This window comes from Propithecus coquereli, unplaced genomic scaffold, assembly GCF_000956105.1.
Source record: "Propithecus coquereli isolate 6110/MARCELLA unplaced genomic scaffold, Pcoq_1.0 Scaffold150, whole genome shotgun sequence".
NCBI lineage: Eukaryota > Metazoa > Chordata > Mammalia > Primates > Indriidae > Propithecus > Propithecus coquereli.
In genome coordinates this window covers 2,609,392-2,628,404 of record NW_012139414.1, presented here as the reverse complement: position 1 = coordinate 2,628,404, position 19,013 = coordinate 2,609,392, and positions in this window count along the sequence as shown.

Genomic DNA, 19,013 nt, shown 5'->3' with positions numbered 1-19,013 from the left:
CCTTAACTTTTCTTATTTACATTCAGAAAAATGTACCAGAGATTGAATCATTCCATTTTTGTTTTTAGCTGAAAGGACTAAATCAAGAGACAGAATATGAGTGATATTAATCTTCTTGGACTGACACCAAAAATACCACAGACCAAGTGGCTTAAACAACAGAAATTTATTGGCTCGTAGTTATGGAGGCTGGAAGTGTGAGATCCAAGTGTCAGCAGGGCAGGTTCCTTGAAAGGCCGTGAGGGGAGAATCTGTTCCAGCCCTCTCTCCTAGCTGTTGGTGGTTTGCTGGTGACCTGGCGTTCCTTGGCTATAGATGCATCACCTGGATCTCTGTTTTCATGTTCTCATGATGTTCTCCTCGTGTGTGTGTCCATCTTTGTGTTCACATTTCCCATTTTTATAAGGACACCTGTCATACTGGATTACAACCACCCTAACGACCTCATTTTAACTTGATTACCTTTATAAAGACCCTATTTCCCAAGAGGTCACATTTGGTGGCACTGGGGTTTAGGACACCAACATATCTTTTGAGAGGGGATGCAATTAAGCCCATAACACAAGGGAGCTGGAATTCTCTGCCTCACCCAGGAAGTCATGGATCAATTCTAATGGGAAAGCAAAGGGCTGGTATCTGCCTTAGAGACCCAGGGCTGGGAGGTATTAATAAAAACAGCACTCAGGGGTGACCCAATGCATCCCTCAGATTTCAGGGAGCTGGGATCTACTTGTACCTTCCTGATTCAGAGCCATCTCAAGGGAAGGATCCCCCTGGGTTCCCAGTAAAATGGGGACTTAGTGGTTTCCTGACCCACAGCCCAGATTTGGGGTGAAAGTCCCCCTGATTAGGAATTCCCCTCACTTCTGAAGTGAAATGTAGAAGTCAAGCCCCATTTCCAAAGAAAATGTTACATTTCCCTTTCTATTTTCCTCTGGGTTGTATTTTAGACAAAGAATTTTCTGCAATTAGATAGCTGTAGCTGTATCTTATTTCCTTTACCATTAATCTTTTATAAACTGTGAAATTAACAAGCCTCCCCATGACCAACCTATGAAATCTGCCATCTCTCACTGCCATTTACTGAAGGTCTCTGCTTGGAGATGCTCTACCGATAGCACTTGAGCAATTTTGATGAATGTTTCTCTCCTTCTCATTACAAGAAATGCTAATCTTCTGACATCTCTCTCTATGTGCATTCATTAAAGGATTTCAAGTTCTCCACACTGCGGTGGAGGTGAAATTCAGCACTATATTTGCTGACATTACAGTGGTCTGCTCACACAGAATTATCTGATGATGTGGTATTAAAGAATTAGGTCAAATAATCTGGATAAACCTTTAGGATTAAGGGATCTGTGGTTGTCTCACTGACCAATATTTTGAAAACCTAGTTATACTCAAGCACATACAGTGTACTCATTGTTCATTCATTCCACAAATTGTAGTGTGCGCTTACTACGTGTCAGGCGCTCTTCTAGGCACTGGAGAAGCAGATCTCTGGCTTTCCAGGAACTTGCAGTAGAGAGAGGAAGATGGGAGGCAGAACACACTATTGATGACAATACCGTGAGTGTCAGAGGAGGGGGTGACAAGCCCCACCTGCAGTCAGAGTGGGTTTTGCAAACAAGGTGAGATTTTAGCTCATCTTGAAGGGTGGGAAAGAGTTTACCGGATGCAGCATGGTGTGAATATGGAAGAGCCTTCTAGGAACAGGGAATAGCATGTGCACGAGGGAAGAGCCCGGTGTGTTCAGAGAAGAATATTTGTCTTCCAACACAGAACATGCACAGCAGAAGATGTGCTGGAGAGACACCAGGCTACAGGGTTGGTCTTGACCTACAAGATCAGTAACTTGAAACTGCATTTTATTAAGGTAAAGCCCCTGCAGCCATTTCAGAGAGAAGGGAGTGGTAGGGAGGACAGCAGGTGGAGAGCTGAGTTTTCCACCCCACGTTCATCAAAGCAACTTGGCTCCAGTGAGGACGGTGGATATGGTTGTGGGGATGAGAGAGAAAGCACAGATTCCAGAAGCCTTCCAAAAGTGGATGTGTTAGTCAACATTCTTCAAAGAAACAGAACCAGCGGGAAATAGATACAGATATAAAGAGATTTACTACATGTAGTTGGCTCAGATAACCATGGAGGCTGAGAAGTACCAAGATCTACAGTCAGCCTGCTGGGGACCCAGGGAAGTCGATGGTGTAAGCTCCAGTTCGAATGTTGGCAGGCTCAGGACACCAGAAGAACTGATGTTTCAGTTCGAGTCCAAAGATAAGACCAATGCTCCAGCTCAAGCAATCAGGCAAAAGGAGTTCCTTCTTATCCATGGGATGATCAGCCTTTTTGTTTTATTTAGGCTTCCAACTGATTACATAAGGGCCCCCCCATTATAAAGGGCCCAGCTGCTTTACTCAGTCCACACATTCAAATGCTAATCCCATCCAAAAACACCCTCACAGATAGAGTAATGTTTGATCACATATCTGGGCACCCCGTGACCAAGTCAAGTTGACACATAAAGCTAACCATCACGGTGAAATTTTTAAAAAAACTTGGACTCACCAATGTAGCTCAGGAGAGTGAGGGACTGGAATAAGTTGAGGCTGAGTCTAAAGTTTGCAGATCGAGCAACCGTGTGTGAGGAGACGCCTTAGGTGAGATGGGCATCATGCCAGTCTGTACCCAACAAGACCCCATTGCTGGCAACTCATGCCTTGCATCTGGTGGCCAATGTCTATACTTCCTGGTCCAGGTGAAAGCTACATGGAGGCCTGAACCTTACCTTTTCTCTTTTTATCATATTTACAGAGAAGGTCTTTACAACCATGTCATGTTCAGGATTGCCACAGGCCAAATTACCTGTGGTCATTTCAGAGGCATGTTCGAAACCCGTGCAGGGGATGTTTGGTATTGTCTTCGACAGAACACTAAGAGCAGGACTGTGTGCTGCACGAGTCTGTGGGGCAGGACTGTGAGTCAGCACAGCCTACAGCAACGGAAAGGGGCCTGACATACAAAGATGGACGGAGACAGAGCGTGATCGGCCTCCACCCTCCCCGCCTGCTGATGGGACCAGAAGTGGCACCTGATCAAGCATCACCAGTTCAAGTATCCCGTGGGAGGGCCTGATCTACATAAACAAGCTGAAGCTGTGAGACTCTCACTCCTGGAAACGTGCGGAGGCTAAACCGAGGCACACTGGGGAAAAAGCCAAAGGATGAGACGAGGTAGAAACAGGGCCCTGGCACCCCAACATTGGGCATAGCAAAAGTTTTGGGGAGCAGGAGCTATGAGTCAACACAGGCTGCAACAACAGAAGGTATCAGAAAGATGAAGACGGAGGGTGTCACTGTCCCCCACTGTTCCAGGACCAGGGCTGGTTTCCGTGGATTTTAACAGTGTCTCCCCCACAATCTACTTTTGAAGAAACATAAGTGAATATCTATTTTTTTTTTTTTTTTCTTTTTTTTTTTTTTTTTGCAAACAAAAGAAGCCAGACTGGCTCCACCCACTAAAGGGCCCAGAAACCTGCAGGTTTGTAAGGCTCCAGATGCATCTAATGACTGTTGACAGACACCAGACGTCCGTGAACCCACCTCGGACCTGCAGGCATCACACACATCATCCATACGGGAATCAGGGAACTCTGGGTAGCCAGTTCTCCAACCCAGGCTGGGAAGCCAAGCCTCTCCCTTCCTGCTGAAGGTGCCAAGGGGGATTCAAGCCCTTTCTTCTTGGTTCTGGCTCCACCCACATATCTACTTCCATCCCTGTCTCCTCCTCCTCGTCCGTCCTTCCCAGGCCTGCCTGCAGCGCGGGGCACAGTCTTCCCGGCTCCCCCAAGACAAGAACACGGACCCACCTCCTGCTAAAGAGCACAGTGCCTTTTACCGCAGGATGACACTCAGGAGATGGGAACGTCACACAGGTGAGATTTACACCCACAAAGGTCTTCCAGTCCCGGAATCTGGTTCACAGTCTTCCCTTTCTGAGCCCCTAGACTCTCCAGGGCTCCTCCCTTTCTGCACAGGGTGGAGCTCAGCAGGTCTCCCTGCCACTCTCCAGGCCCCCCACAATTCCCTCCTCCTTCACCAAGTTTTCACAATGTGGGCAGAGGGGCAGGCAGCCTGGAGCCGTATGTGGGAGCCAGTGGCCACTGCGGGCCCCCCCCATTCTCAATTAGATCATCTGCTCCTCAGTGATCCCCCATGTGAGGCTCTGCCTGACACAGGAATGTCCCCTTGGGTTATAGCCTCTTTTTTGCCTATCCCTGTGTAGTTTGCCATGACTGGAATCCAAATGCTTCCCTCCCCACAGGTAACTCCTAGTTCCCCATCTCCCATTTCCACACCACTGATGCAGGATGAAACCTGACACCCCAAATCCATAGGGTATTGTTTTCTTTCTTTTGCCTCACAGGGAACTTGTTCAGCAAGATATCCCATGTTAAGGCCCAGTGCGGTGGCTCATGCCTGTAATCCTAGCTCTCTGGGAGGCCAAGGCGGGCGGATTGTTTGAGCTCAGGAGTTTAAGACCAGCCTGAGCAAGAGCGAGACCCCATCTCTACTAAAATTAGAAAGAAATTAATTGGACAACTAAAAATATATAGAAAAAATTAGCCGGGCATGGTGGCGCATGCCTGTAGTCCCAGCTACTCGGGAGGCTGAGGCAGGAGGATCGCTTGAGCCCAGGAGTTTGAGGTTGCTGTGAGCTAGGATGATGCCACAGCACTCTAGCCCGGGCAACACAGTGAGACTCTGTCTCAAAAAAAAAAAAAAAAAAAAAGATATCCCACGTTAAGACGTGCTGACATTTCTGCCCGGCCTTCTGCTTCTAGACTGTGGGTCTGCAGGATTGCTAGAGGAAGGAGCTTTCCTCCGGGGTGCCAGGGCTGCTGCAGCAATAGAGTATCCATCAGGAACGCCTGAAGCACCCCCTGGAGGAACCTGTGCTGGAAGTCAACAAACTCTTCTGCCACTTCCTTACTCAACAAATATTTAGTAAGTGTCAGCCACATGACTTAGCACTGCCCTGGGTATTAAGAAAACACCTTGGTAAATAAGACAAGCAGCACCCTTCCTGCCTTTACAGAACAGAGGGGGAAGTTCCTTTATGTCTTTGAGCGGCGTGACCTTGGGCAATTAGCTTGATCCCCCTTACGCCTGACTCCTCTTCTGGTAGGATGACGACATAAACTTTCTGGAGTGTCAAACTGAGTGTCATGTGTGACCACCCATGGCCCAGTGCCTGGCACATTCAGAAGCCATTTGCTGACATGTAGAAATTGTCCGTCTTGACCTGGAATCCCTGGGAACACCCTCACGTTGATGGGAACAACCCTACGGCACCATCAGATTGAAAGTGGGGGTTTGTGATCCAGCCTGAAAATATTCAAAGTATGAAAATTCACAGACTAGGGCAGAAAAGCAAATATAAACCTCTTTATGTGGTTCTCTGCTTAATTTATTTCCAGCTTTGTCTTAAGTGATATTTCTCACCAATATATATGAAATGGGAAATATCTAATGAGAGTTAGAATTCCCAGTGAATGCTCCAGATTCGTAACTCCGCTCCCGCGGGTGCCGGGAAGCAGGTCGGTGGCGTGCTACTGCCCCCATGTGTAGCGAGCTTGGCTAGCATGGAACTGGGAACCAAGCAGACGGTAGGATCTTTTTTTCTTTTTAATTTTTTTAGCAGGAACACTTAAGAAGGAGAAAATGGACTCTCAAAAATCCTCTTTATCCAAGATCAAATAGAATAAAACCCAATTAAGTCAGTGCAGCTGTCGGCTGTTTAACCAACTCAAAAGGCACATCCTTCCCCTCTGTGCCCTTCGGCTCTCCCTTTGCCTGGTGCGCACTGGACAGCCGGCTCCTTTATAGGAAATGGATTCATTAACCCCAGAGATAGAAAAAAATCCCCTAATGGTATGCAGGGCTCACACACGCCCCCAGATGGAATTGTTTGATGCCAGGTGTGGGGAGGCCTCCCGGATTCATGGATTCTGCCCAGAACGATCTCTGGGGCCCAGTGGTTCAATTGGCCTGAGGTCTGTTCTCCACCCACAAGGCGCCTCTCAACTCTTCTGCCTCAAGCCAGCAGAATGGGTCTTTGTGCTGTTAGGTTAAGAAACAGTCACTGAACTAGGTCTCACAGCCTTGCTAGGAGCCCATGATTTAAGGATCATATAATCTAGGGGGAGAAACTGATGGGTAAACTGGCATGAGATGAGAACTGTTACCGCGGAGCCCAGAGGAAAAGGGTCCAGCTCCATGGAAGTAGGAAATGTCTCTGAGAAGAGTGACCACTGAGCTGCAGCTGTACAGAGGAATCAGTCATTCGGCAAAGCAGCAGGTAACCAGGAGTGGCAGGTGGAACTTGCAGGTCCCGGCAGCGTGCAGAGGCTGGGAGGGGCAACTGGGTAGACAAACGTAAGGAAGAAGGTGGCAAGCAGAGAGCCCCAGAGAAGGCTGTTACAGCAGTCTGGGCAAGAGACCAAGTTTGAGTTAAAGACCAGAAGAAACAATTAAAGAATTATTACAACGAAAGTCCTTAGGTCTTGGGGATTGTGTAGCCAACACCATACTCTTTCCTAATAGCCCCAGATTGGGACCGCAGAAGAACCAACAACTCTTGCTCACTCTAGGATTATCTGGTTCCCAGTCACCACAAAAATTGGTCCTGCTGTTGCCTTGCCCCACTTCTCACCTCCAAGGCCAGATCACCAAGCTTCTGTCTCTCCCCTGCCCTCTTCGTAGGTCCCTTCCATGGCCTCCACCATGGGAGAGATGCAGAAGTGGCAAGCTCTGTGTGGAGGATTTCACAGCTCGAGACCGGCTGGACAGCTCCAAGGTGAGAATCGTGACTCTGGGAACTGGGAGAACTCCTGCATGACAGCAGCCAGCACACCCTGGGCTTGGGCCCAGATGATGACCTGTGCCCAGGATGTCATCAGCTGATTGCTCCATAGAATATTCAAGCTTCCTACTCCGCTGAGTTACTGCGTTTTATCAACGATCTATTACAGGGATGCTCAGAGGTGTTATCTCTGGGTAGACAAGATGAGGAAGTGTAACCTGGATGCTGGCTAAGTAGGTATGTTTTTTACTAAATTTTGCTACTATTTGTACAATCTGGGAAAGCCACTTAATCCCTCAGAGTTTGGATCTTCCTCTCTGTCCCTTGGCATGACCAATGGCTTTCTCATTGAGCAACTGAGAGGAAGAAATGATGTCATATAAGTGAAAGTGCCTCCAAAGTGCAAGCCACTGAACAGGCCTTTGTGACTGTTTCCATCAAAGTGGAAGCTTGTGGAAACCAAGACCAGGGAGACCCCAGCCCCCCACCCCACGCCCACGTGTAAAATGAGTGCATCCAGGAGGCACGGGTCTGTGTCAGGAAGCTCCAGTTTGGATGTTGTGATTAATCCCTGCTATACCTTAACCAATACAGAACAACTGAGCAGGTCCAAATGTCTTTCCTAAGTTTCCTGACAACAAAGCTTATGCAGCCAAGAAAATGGCAGCTTTTAGATATTAAAGTGCATATAATCACCAAAGAGTGTTTTCCACCGGGTGCCAGTAACCAATAAAAATTAAGTGATTATATTTCCAAGAGTTTTAAAAATTCCACTGTTTTAAGTGGTTAAAAATTGGATTTACAATTACTCTAAACAACATGGACGGACCTCACAAACGTAATGTCGAGTGAAAGATAGTACGAGAGTGCGTACCGTATGGTTCTGTTAATATAAAGCACTAACAGGCAACAGTACCAGTGTCGCTACAATTGGGATAGTGGTCACCCTGGAAATGAGGGTAATGACAGGCGGTGGGTGACAGAGAGCCTCTGCAGAGCTGGTACTGTCCTTTTTCTTGACCTGGGTGCTGATTAAGTAGGTATGTTCCATTGTGAAAATATATAGATCTATACACTTATAATTATGTGTACTTTATGTATATTATACTTCAATAAAGAGGTTTCTGTGTGTGTGTTTTAAGCACGTTTTTACCTACTATAAGAAAAGAAAAATCTTTGCCCACTAGTGCCATCCTAAGTCAACACAGAGGGTCTCCAAATGATAGCGATGACATTTTTATCTATCCCTTTGTCTCTACTGATATCCCTTAGCCTGGCCACCGACAGAGCACAGCTCTGCATGACTTCCTTTAGATTGCAGAGTGAGTCGAAGGTAGCAGGAAAAGGTGACGTAAATGTCACCCCTTCCAAGCAAGCAGCAGTTCATCTGAGAGGCCCCGAGTGCTGTTTAGGACACATCCAACACATAGACGACCTGTGGCTGCCGTTTGATTCCAAGGTTCTTAGTGGATACGGTCACGGGCCTCTGTGTTGTGTCAAATCTCCTTTGACCCACATTCAAAGACATTACCACAGTGAACATTTGCAAAACGCGTTCTTAATGTCCAGGTCATGCCCTGAGAGCTGGGTTAGCCCAGTGGGCCACCCACATGGCAGGTCTGGAAAGAAGAGGTTGAAGACTCAGGGACTAGATTGAGAGGGGAGGAGAGTTTACCTTGCTCAGACTGAAGCATCCTGGCTGGAGGGAGGTCTATGGAGAGTTCAAGGTCTTGACCACAAATTTGGCACTCAGCATAAAGCCTTAGGCAAACGGAAAGGCCGAAAATGATGGTTTGAACTTCAAAATCAAATGTCAGAATAGAGGAGAGGGGGAAAAACTGAGGGCGATGAGCTGTGCAGGGGTGAGGAGTTCAGAACCGAGAGCCTGAAAAATGAGAGTAGGAGAATTTCTCTCTTAATAAGTGATGGCTCACGTGGCAGAAGGTAAATTAAAATTTTAAAAAATTGGAATAAGAGAGGCCATTGCGAGACCGTGTTGTCCACACTAACAGTGTAATTCTGAAAATAAACATCCCAAACAAACCTTTCCTTCAAGTTGTTTGCTCTGTGCTTCTGAAAGAAGTCAATCTCCAAGTCATTATGGGTCACCAATGATGAGTCTGGCTTTGTGGCATACGGAGAAATGGAACCTTGTCCTTAGGGAACTTACAAAGAATGAGATAAGAGCATTCCAAGAATCATTGCAAGCGTTCAGGACACAGGCCAAGGGTGCTAGTTGGGTTATTGAGATTAGGGGCAGCTTCGAAAAGTCTGAGAAACTTGAAAGAGGTCAAGATCTTGGGGATTACAGTGATCCTACCCAAATAGAACCAACACTAGCTGGAGAACAACAACATGAGCTGCAACTAGGACAGTATAATGTTGTTAGTTCTATAACATAAGTCTTCAAAATGCACTTGAGTGTAGTTTTAAAGTCAATTCACCTATTTTTGGAAGATGAGGTTCTCTGAGTGGTTTATACAAGGGCAATAACTAAAATAAAATTTACTATAAAGGCCGGAGCCTGGGAAAATATTCAGAATATCACCCACCAAACAGAACACACACTGGCCAGGTCAGAGTGGATGCCAGGACAAGCATAACAGGCACGCAAACCTATGCCAGAAAAATGTAATGACAGAGTTCTGGGACTTGAGAGCTGGAAAGCGTCACAGAGCTCTTCTTAATCCTTTCCCCAAACCACCCTTTGGAGGGCTCCCATTCTCCCAGGGTTTTATCCACCCCATGCATTATGTTTGCCCAGAAGTTCGGCATACCAGGTTTCCTTTGGTACAACAGAGGGATTTTTGTGTTTTGCCCACGGGCAGTGAGTTAATACTATTAGTAAACATAATTACACAGGAGCGTTTGTTCTAAATCTATTTACTGAAAGCAAGCTGATCTGAGGCTCCTTCCAAGGATAAATTATGAGGTCAGACACTGAAACTCACAATATCGCTATTGAATGAGAAAGCTGGCCTGGGGTCTTGTGACTGGGACCTGAGGTTGTGTTCGAGGCCATTTCCAGTCAGAAGGTCACTGGGGTTCCTGTGCTGGCCTTTGGGGTTGAGATTCTGGGGTTCCACAGAAAAACGTCCTACAACAGGAACATTTAATATTAACCCAGCTGGAAAATCAGAGCATAAAAAATGCAAGGGAAGAAGGGAAATGGATTTTGGACTCAGAAAGATGTCATTATCCCAGAGTGCGGGTGAGGACTGAGACACAGGTGAGGAGCTGTGGCGGAGAACACATCCCAAATCCCTGTCCCAGACCAATGTGGATCTAGCTCTGACTTCAGATGTTGAAAGCTAAAGACACATGAAATGGAACCCCGGGCCATAAACCCAGGGAACCAAACATCTCAGGGCAGAGACCAACAATTGTGCCCAGAGAGCAGGTGTTGGTGATGGCTTCTTGCTATGGAAGATCAAAGCTGCCCTCCCCCATTTTGTCTTATTTTCCGACAATGGCCCAGTCTCCCAGATGAACACATTCATCCAAAGGCTCCTGGTGCCCGTTCAGAGAGGAATACCCTCTGATCCTCATCGCTGCACTTTGTCTGGGAGTGCCACAGTAGTCCACGCTCCAAAGGAGCTTGCAGTGTGGTCAAGGAACAAGGACGTGGACTGTGTGCAGAGAGCCAGGTCGCAGTGCCAGCTGTGCAGAAACATACAGTGTGTTGGGATGTTGAGGAAGACACATAGATTTGGCTGGCAGCATAATTAGAGCAATGTTATTTTGTTATCGATCAATGGCATTTTTTCATGGTCATATAGCTTGATAGGGAAGATATGTAATGGAAAAATCAGGAGCATTAGGTTTGAAAGTAGAAAGATTTGAATCTAATCATGGCTCTTCTATCTCGTAAAAATGTGACCTTGGGCAAGTCATCGTACATCTCTGAGCTTCAGCCTCACGGGCAAATTGGAGACAAAAACCCTCAACTCCTAGATTCTGCTGATGACTAAACGAGATAATGGACCTAAATTACTTGCTCCGTTCCTGGAAAATATACAAACTCAGCAAATGTTTGTCTTTAAGAATCGTATTTCTCAACAGAAAGAGGGGATTTGAACAAACGACTGCTTTTCAGAAATAAAGCACACCAAAAGGGCAGCAACATGAGCACATGTGACAAATCCCAGATTTCAGGCAGGTGCTGGATTTATCGAATGGTTCAATAATGATTCAAACCAAAGAACTAAAATAATAATAATAACTGCCCTGTGTCTTAGTCCACTGGGGCTGCTATAACAAAAATACCATAGACTCAGTGATTTATACACAACAGAAATTTATTTCTCACAGCTCTGGAGGCTGGGAAGTTCAAGATCAAGGTGCTGTAGATTCTGCATATGGCAAGGGCCCCCCTTCCTGGTTCATAGCTGGCACCTTCTAGCTGTGTCCTCATGTGGTAGAAGGAGCAAGACAGCTCTTTAGGGCCTCTTTTAAGGGAACTAATCCCATTCAAGAGGGCTCCACTCTCATGACCTCATCGCTAAAGACCCCAAAGACCCCCACCTCCAAATACCATCACATTGGGTATTCGGTTTAACACATGAATTTGGGGGGACACAAACATTCAGGCCATAGCCCTCTGTTCATACCAAAATGTGATGAGTACCAGTGTGCTATTCATTAAACCTGAACCAAAGCCGGGGTATACTCTAAGCCCAATTCATGTTTGCTCTGGTGGCCATTCCTGGAATCCAGTTTAACAAAGCAGTGGACACTGTGGCAACTGGAGCCCAGGGCAGGCAACTTGGATCCCGAGGCTGCTTCAAGTGCAGAAATGTCATTGTCTCCCATGTGTGAGAAGGTTAAGAGTCTCACTCCCTGTCTCACACCAGCAGGGAGCTTCCTAAACAATTCCCTTCTGCATGTGAGCACGGTCCTCAGAAGTATCTTCCCTGAAGCTCAGATCTTTGGTGGACTGGGTAGTTTCCATGCTTCACCATCGGAAGCCGGCATTAGCTCTCTATCAGTAGGGTTTTTAATGAATAGTCAAGGATTTTTCTTTGAAAAAGAGTCTACTGGTTAGGATTGTGTCTCTGAAGTCTTGCCTTCAAATACACTCATAATCAAGGTGACCATTTACTTCATAATGAAGACTAAGACACCTCAGAGTATGAAACAGACCCTGTTAATTTAGCAGAGCCACAGCAAAAACCAATATGGTTGCCTACCCATAGTGCATCATCTATGATTTCCAGTTAGACTTTCTTCAGCACACTTCAGAAGCATTCTGAGACAATATACACACCTCTCATTTCAACTCTCATAGTTATTATACCTGTCCTAATTGGAGGCCAATATTTTTAGCAACTTGGCCTGTATTGATACTTTCCCAGATACTCAATTCAGTTTTCATATACAAACTTCCTTTCTTTTTGCATTCCTACTGCATCTGCGTATATAATAATTGAATTACGTATTCACAGTAAGTGCAACTGGCATAAATGCAACTGATTGTCGGTGAGCATGCCACTCAGTGGAGAGCACCAGTGCATGGTACAGCAGACAGTAGCCTAATAGCTGTGAGAGATGATTATAATGGGAGTTAGCAAGTTTCCCAGAGGTGAGAGGCAGTAAAGCACAGTGGTTAAAACCAAGAATGGTGGCTGAGTTCTTTCAAGTCTGAACTCTGATTAGCTGTCTGAACATGGGCAAGTACTTAACCACGCCATTCCTCAGTTGCCCGTGTATAAAATGGGGTTATAATAGCATCACTTCATAGATTCGTTGTGAGGATCAAATGACTTAATGGAGGTAGAGTTCAGAGCATGCTTGGAGCACAGGGAGTACTATGTAAGTCTGTCCTCTTGTCCTCGTAACCGTTATTATTAGGAAGAAAGCATTTTTAATCTAGTGAATTGGTTCTGTGGAAGAAGTTTGTACTGTGTGACCAATAAAAGATGTCTACTATTGAATAGAAATAAATACACAAAGGCAGTGAGGCAGCCTTGAATTCAGAGGTAAGATAATTATATCACCACAGACTGGGAGAGGCCCATTGTCTGTCAAATTATCCAGAAATGGGACTCTGATGGGTGACTGATTTGGGATCTATCAAAATAATGGCACTTCAGACAAAGGGTTCAGCCAGCACTAAGGCGGGGTGACTCCAGAAATAACACCATGTTCAGAAAGTGCTGGACATGGTTTGAGAGATAAGAGGATGAGGTCAGGAGAGTCAAAGATGAGATAGGAAAGGTGAGTAGGGGCCGGGCCCATTTCCTGGAGAAAAAGAGGGCAGATGTGGGAGGGAGCCTCCCGCACAGCTCTGATGTTGGTAGAGATGGTCTCCCGTAGGTGGTCTCCTTAGCAAGGAGGGGCAGGCCATAGCCATGCACCCATCCAGCGTGTAAGCCAGAAAATCTTCCCCAACCTGAAATGCAAATAATGTATTTGAATCCAAATGTACAAGAACAGTCCGGGCCTCAGTGCAAGCTGTCCATCACATCTGGCTGTGAGCATGTTTACAGCAGGATGTAAACTGATGTTCAATTACCCACGGAACTTTATCATTAAAACAGAACTTTAAAATATGCATGTAGAATTTTAAAAAATAGCTTGCACTAACGAAACCAATTTTTAAAAGTCTGAAACAGGGCTTTGCCAGGTTTTCAAAGCCATCTGTTTTCAAAGCCTACCTTCCTCCCTTGTTTACCGCAGTCTGTCTGCTGTTTTAACAACCTCCAGTGGGATTTCACACGCCTCATTATGCAAAATCACTGCTTATGCATTCACTCTGCCACTTGCCTAACTAATCTCAACTCATAACACCTTTCTGAGGAAGATTCCCCAGTCTGGAGTTCTCCTACAGGGCTGTAGATCAAGAACAGTGGTAGAAGGGTGTCGGAGCAAGACAAAACACATCCTCCAGTGGATTACTGTTACGAGACAGGCTTGATCTGAGACCTTACTTGAGGTGAGAAACAAAAAAAGTAATAATGATTATAATATAAATCCAAAATCCCTCTATTCGTCCCTCCCCCCAGAAAAGGAAGGTCTTGCATCAGGTATGAGTTAGAAAGGAAAGTTTGATTGCTTTCTCATCTGTTGTTTCCCTCCTATAAATTATCTACTCAAATATTTTTAATTTCTTCCTATGAATACAGCTTTGGACCTATCGTCTTTTGGTTCAGAACAGTCAGGAGCCTAGGTTCAAATCCTAGCTCTCCTAGAGAGCTAGTCCCTACCTGGAACCTCAGGTAAGACATTTAGGAAGACTAAGTGCCATTTGATCATTGTCTAAATAGCGAACCAGGCAGATAGGCACTGGTGGCAGCACTGTCATGTAAGAAGACCACCCGGTCAAAGTCTGGATCTCCTAAGTGTTGGATCAGAGTGTTCAAATCAATGATGCTCCTTCATTTAGGGGACCAATCACTAAATAAGGTCTCAAACCAGATATATCTGGGGCAAAGTGACTCTATGAAAGATGTTGGCTCTTGGTCTAGGGTGGCAAATCGTGACTCTGGCTACAAGTAAGAATCACCAGGAAGGCACAAAGGTCCCATCCCTCAAACCCCAGCATGACACCTACATTCTCATTCAGTTAGTCTAAGGTGAGACCTGGAGGCCAATATTTGTTTTTACAGTAAACTTTTATATTGAAGACTAGCATGATACAACAAAATACACAAATCTTCAATGTACCACTCTATCAAAAGTTTCAGAAAGTAAATATACCCATGAGAGCACTTCCCAAAACAAGATACATAACATTGCCATCGTCCCAAAGCTTCCCTCTTGCATTTTCTCAATCTTTAACCCCCACCATAAGGTAACCATGCTTCTGACCTCTATCTCCACGAAACTACCTGCTGCCACACTTTGTATAAATGGAATCATATAGTATATTTTCTTTTTTTGTCTGACTTCTTTTTGCTCAGCACACGTCTGTGATATTCATCCAAGTCATGGTGTATAGCAACAATTCTACATGGTATTGAATTCTATAGACCACCATTCATCCATTCTGATGATGAATCTTTGGGTTGAACCCAGTCTCGGGCTATCATAAATAGTGTTGTTAGGAGCATCCCTGCAAGTGTTGTTTGGTGGCCACATACATTTTTCTTGGATGTATATATATCAGAACTGAAATTGTTGGGTCACAGCTTATATATTGCTTCATCTTGAGTAGAATGGAAATAGTTTTCCAAAGGAGCTGAACCAATCACTTTCCCACCAGCCGTGTATGACAGTCTAGTTGTTCTGCATCCTCATCAATAAGTGTCACTGTATAGTGGTACCACATTTTGGGTTTGATTTGCATTATTCTGATGACTCGTGATGTTGAGTACTTTTTAATATACTCATGGCATTTGGATATACTCTTTTGTGAGGTGCCTCTTTTACCCAACTTTTAATTTGGAATGTCAGTGCTTTTGTATAGATTTGTAGTTCTTTGAAAATTTATTATAGGTGTCCTTTGGGATCTGTGTACTGCATAGATCTTTTCCCACTGTGTGGTTTGCCTTTTCACTTCCTTGGTTCATGTCTCTCAATGAACAGGACTTCCTAATTTTAGTGAACTCCAATTTATACATCTTGTTCTTTATGATAAGTGCTTTTAGAGTCCTATATAATTTTTCCTGTCCTAAAGCCATAAAGATACTCTATATTACCTTCCAGAAGCTATGTGTTTCTTCTTTCTTAGTTAGGTGTATGATCCAGCAGGAATTGATTTGGAATATTGTGTGAGGCACAGGTCAAGATTCATTGTTTTTCACAAAGATATTCAATTGATCCAGTTATTGAAAAGACCAACCTTTTCTCCAGCCCACGAGAGTGGCAATCAGTATTTCTTCAAACATTCATAGTGGGGCTAACTGATTTTAATATCCTTCGAGGGTTGAGATTTGCCAATCTAGATCAAAGAAAAACAGTGAGCCTTCACAGTGTGAAGCAAAACTGCAAGTAGAAGTGTAGACTTCTGAAGTGGAAAAAGTGCCCGTATCTTTGAGAGTAAGTTTAGGGAAAATTGAGTAATTGAGGCTGAGTTGAGAAATCCAAAAATCTACAAAACGATAAACAGTTGGGCAGCAGTAACAACAGTCAAGAAAGACTGAGCTCGGAGCCTGGCTCTGCCTCTGCCTGGCTTCCTCTAGAAGGGTCCGTGAGAAAATGGTGGCAAAGCAGGTGAACACTCTTCAACCTCACCCAGGAACAATTACACAATGTTGTGAGATGAGAAGGGGTTGTATCCCAACCCAGGAATCTTTTTTCCCCTGGTGATTTGTTCTTATGAGCTAAGCAAAGGACCACTCCCCTTTTCCCAGGAGAGAAAACTGAGGATGGGACAAATAGAAGGATTTGCTCGATGTCACCAACAACCTCGTGTAAGAGCCAGTGCCATACTAAGTCTAAGGGGAAACAAGTTCCCAAAGGTGGCCCTGTTCCCGAGCCTTCAGAACAAAGGCTCCATTCTAGGAAGAACAACTTTCCTTTCCAGTGCTCACTCAGGAGACTTTAGTAATTAATTACTAGTTGCCAACTAGTAAATTGGAGTTAATTATCTGGACAGATCTAATTGCAACTACAACTTTGTTGAAATTAAATAAAACGCCACTTGAAAGTGCACAAAGCCTTTAAAGACATTACTTAAGGGTGTTTGAACATGTCCAGCTGAGACCGTGAGTTTGCTGGGACGCTGATGCTGAAGAACTGTGCTGTCACACTCCAACCATTCATGGAACAACTTCTTCCACTTCACCTGACTCGCAGTGATCCCAAGGTCCCAGGAAGGAGGGATATAGCTCCTCCTGCCTGCCCTCCGTCCCTACTGTGTGTCTGATTCAAGCCCGAGGCGCTGGCCTAGTCTGATGAGTTCTTCCCTATTTCTGGTTCTCCTTGAATGTAACCTTGTTATGGAGCCAGATCCAGGGCCAAGGCTCCCACTCCAACAGAACCTCCACGGGAGGGGCAGCCACCAGCACAGCCCCAGGAATTCAGGGATGACAGCTCCCAGAAGGAGACACTGAAACTGGCTGATGCCTGGAGGAAAAATAGGAGTTAGCCGTATAAAGATCAGGGATGTGCAAAGGGCTGAAGGCCAAAGGCATCTGGAATAAATGAAATCTACGAGTGGTCAGTGTGGTGGAGGGTGAATGAGCTCAGGTTGACTAGGAGCAGAGAGAACTTTGTGGGTCACTGCAAAGAGTTGAGATGTCACCCCAAAGACCATTCTTGCTGTAGGGATGCATGGAGGGAGGGCAAGATTGGCGGACTCCTACCAGAAAAGAAAGTTGTGTAACTGGAAAATTTCTGAATTGAGAGTCAGGACACCAAATTCTTGTCCCCTGTTGGCCACTGAGCCAGCTGTGTAATTTCCCTCCTTCTTAATTTCCTCATCTATAAAAAGAGAACAAATACTTGTCTAGCCTCCCTCATGTGGGAAAATTAGGGGACATTGATTGATTCTTCATGGCTGCATTGAGAAATCTAAAAATCCACAAAACAGCGCAGAGTTGGGCAGCAGTAGTGACACCCAAGAACAGCTGAGCTCAGAGCCTGGCCCTGACCCTTCCTGGCTTCCTCTCCAAGGGTCTGTAAGGAAATAGCAGCCACGGCACCAACTCCAGGCTCAAGATATGCACAGTGGTAAAGCCCGTGAACATTCTCCAACATCACCCAAGAGCAATGTCTAAGATGAGATCACGCATGTAGACCTCGCCCAGTGATCAAAGCACACTAGGGTTAGTTCAGCCTGTGTGGTGACGAGTGGCAAACTCAGAAGGGCAGTGAGGCTAAGAGGTGAAGAGAGAGATCCAGTCTGCTGGGCAGGATTCTGTATCCAACAGCTACGTGACTTTCAGCAAGACACTTGACTTGCCTGAGCTCCCATTTTCTGGCCTTCCAAAAGGACGATTTTAGCCTAAAATACCCTGAACTCAGTTAATGGTTTGCTGATGCTCACCCCAGGAGAGCAAAGACACAGAACAGAGCTTAGAGAATCTCTGGGGTCCAGACTCTTCTAATCCCTGTACACTGAGGGCATCTCGAGTGGACACTGGCGGCAGCTGTGCAGCCGGTGCTGACAAGGTCAGGGCCACATACAGCTGCCGCCCACCTCCCAGTGGCAGTGCAGCCACCACCTGCGTTCATCTCTGAGAGCCCGGTGTCCCAAAGCCAGCACCGTGTGGAAAGAAGGAGCTCTGGCCTGGACCGCAGCACATTCCAGACTGTCCCAGTTCTCCCACACTGGCTCTGTGACTTTGCAAAACCCTTCCCCTCTGAGAATGTCAGTTTCATCCATGACAGATCTAAGGACTTGGACTCACCTTCTCTCCAGCCCCATCCGGCTCTGAAATGCTACCAGTCGACGACACAATGAAAGACAATAACAACAGTACTCGTAACAACAGCTAGCTTGGAGTGCTCACTCCCTTTCAGACACGGAACACACTACCTGCATTGGCTATTCCGCTGTGATGACCACGGAGGTGGGCACTGTCTTCACCCCATTTCAGACACAAGGAAATGCCCACGGCAGGATCCATAGCTGCCGGTTCTCTCGGCAGTGGGTGCCAGCCTCACCCCCCGCCCCACACTGCTTAGGTCACCGTTCCCAGGGCTTCCTTCCCCGGGGGCCATCCAGGTGTGTGGTTTCCTGCAGCCGGGCACTGGCAGAGGATGCTCACTGCACTTGAAAAACACCAGCTGGAAGTATAATATGGTCTTGAAATTCAATAAGCTTCAGAGAGAAACTTGAGAGAGGAAAGAAGACACCCCCAGAGAAACTGCCTGTGGTTAGCGAGAAGTCGGAAAGCTGGATTTATACGTCCCAAGCAGCCCTTCAAGATCATGCAGATAATCAGAGTGAGCCAAACCCAGCATCGGAATGTGAACAGAAGCTTGGCCAGGAGCAAGAGCAGCCCCTGAGTGTGTCTGAAAATCGCCGAGGGGACGGGCGCATTGGAGGGGGCCCTGCCTGGGCTAGTGGGTCCCTCCTCCCTGCCACCACCGCCCAGGTCCCCGTGATGAGTTGCCCCTGTGCCAGGCACTGTGGATGCGCCAGGGGCTGGGGTCCTGCCCTCGGGGAGCTGACAGTCCAGGAGGGAAGGCAGCCCGGAGAGGAGGCTGTGCTGGCGACTGAGGGCCGGGATGCTCCGAGGTGAAGAAACTACCTCTGCCTGCCA